Below are 2416 nucleotides of genomic sequence, written 5' to 3'. Positions count from 1 at the left end.
TCTTACCTGCTCTTTAAACACATCAGACATTTCACACCACTGACTTCAATGGTTTTTCCTCAGATCTAGAATACCGTTCCTTTGGATTACTGCTTGTCTTATTCTTTAACCTTTTCCAGGGCTTTATAAAAATGGTATATATTTAGGAAAGACTTTCCAGAATGCTACATACAAAACTATGCGTGTTTCATCAGGTGTGGCATTTCTGGTCTCTCCCCCTCTCCTTCCATCTCTCTCTCTCTCACTCTGTGTGTATATATACATCTATGATATCTATATATCATATATAGAGAGAAATGTCCATATTTATAGAAATATCCATTTCTATTGTTCAGACACTATAAAATTTGTATGTATGTATGTATGTATGTATGTATAAAGTAGTTTCAGAATCACTGACACCATACATGGAAATCAACTAAGTGACATTCAGTATTTTAATAGTAGTTTTACTTTAAATATACAATGAAATGTACAAATATTATTTTTACAGTTTGATGAGTTTTGACAAATGCATACACCTGTGTAATCAGACCCTATTAAGATATAGAACAAAGCCATAATCGCAGAAAGTTCCTTCATTCTCTTCCCAATCAACACTTTTATGTCCAAAGCAACCAGTTTGCTGGCATTTTTTTTTTTTACCAAATTAGTTATCATATATTAGATATATTAAAAATGACACTTTTATGGGTATATACTTTCATTTCTCTTGGATAAATACCTAGAAGTAGAATCTATATGCCATAGAACAGCTATATGGTTGTCTTTTTAATACAATGCCAAAGCACTATCCATTGTCCCATATCATTTTACAAACCCATTACACACAAACTCTTCCTACTTGGCACCATTTTCATATCTAGACTTTTAAATTTCCACCAAACTTCTAGTTCTGTAGAGCAATTTTATCAGGGTTTTAACCTGAATTTCCTTTATGACAAATGTTCATTTTCTTATTTGTTTTTCTCTCTTTTTCTTAACTCCCATTGTATATCTCCCTTTGTGAAATGTCTATTCAAGAGTTTTGCTCATTTTCTAATATGCAATGTTTCATGAATTTGCATATCGTCCTTGCACAGAGGCCATGCTAATCTTCTGTATATTGTTCCAATTTTAATATATGTGCTGCCAAAGTGGGCACTTTCTCTCTCTCTCTCTTTTTTAAAGATTTTATCTATTTCTTTTAGAGGCAGAGAGAGCAAGTGACTGGAGGAGGAGGAAGAGAGACAAGCAGAGTCTGCACTGAGCACAGAGCACCATGTGAGGGCTCCATCCCACAACCCTGAAATCATGACCAGAGCTGAAATCAAGAGTCAGACTCTTATCCACTCAACTCGCTGAGCCACCCAGGTGCCCTAGCACTTGCTTTAAAAAAAAAAAAAAATTATTGGCTTATTTGTCATTTTATTGTCACAGGGGATTTTTATGTATGTGATTTGTTTTTATTTTTTAAGCTATACATTTTAAAAATAATTTCTTCTAGGTTGTGGCTTATTTACTGATTGTTTTTAACAGTTACTTGGCAAGTAGCATTTTTTAAAAATTTAATCATGTCTGATTTTTTTATTTACTTGCTTAAATTTTTTAAGGTGCTTTTGACTCTTGTCTAAGAAATATTTGTCTGTCTCCAAGTCATGAAGATATTATCCTCTGTTTTATGAGATTTATAGTTTTTGCTTTTTATGTTTAGGTGTATCATTTATCACAACTTTTGTACATGGTGTGAGGTAGGGTTAATATTCTTTGTGGCACAGATATATAATATTCTAAATATTTGTTGAAAGGCCTTATTTACCGAATAGCTTTGACAACTGTCAAAAATAATTGACTAAATGTGAGTGGGTATATTTCCAGACTGTCTATTCTGTGCTTTTGATTTTTTTTCTATCATCATGTCAATATGGCTATTGTATTACTATTCTAGTTGTGTAATAGTTTTGTAAAGTGAGATTTTTTTAAGATTGGTTTTTCTTTTTTAAGTCTTTGTACTTCCATACAGGATGTCAATTTTAGAGAAATTCTGATAGAATTATGACTGTGATTACTTTGAATCTATGGATTAATTTTGAAAAAAACTGACATTTTCACACTATTGTCCCCTCAAAACCATAGGTATGGCATATATATCTCTAATTATTTAGCTTTCTTTTCCTCAGAAATATTTTGTAGCTTTGCATCTTTCACTTATTTTATTCAATGTATTTCTAAGTATTTTATTGATTCAATAGTGTTAAAATTAATTTTAAAGTTTTTGTTTTGAAATAATTATAAACTCATAGGAAATGTCAGAAATAATGCAACAAAAAAAGAAATAATGCGACATGTGCAGCTTCCTCTAATGGTGACACATTTTATAACTGCAATACAACACTGAAATCAAGAAAAATAATGTTAGTATAACATTGTTAACTAG

At 31.1% G+C, this 2416-nt stretch overlaps 1 non-coding gene across 1 annotated transcript; it reads right to left on the bottom strand.

The window, feature by feature from the left end:
- Positions 1-1037: 1037 nt before the first annotated feature.
- Positions 1038-1144, bottom strand: LOC112646025 (U6 spliceosomal RNA). The gene has a single exon (XR_003127436.1). It is a non-coding gene; the product is annotated as a U6 spliceosomal RNA (small nuclear RNA).
- Between the last annotated feature and the right edge of the window lie 1272 nt (positions 1145-2416).

The sequence above is a fragment of the Canis lupus genome, chromosome 34 (assembly GCF_003254725.2).
Source record: "Canis lupus dingo isolate Sandy chromosome 34, ASM325472v2, whole genome shotgun sequence".
Lineage (NCBI taxonomy): Eukaryota > Metazoa > Chordata > Mammalia > Carnivora > Canidae > Canis > Canis lupus.
This window is presented reverse-complemented; position numbering and strand designations above follow the sequence as displayed.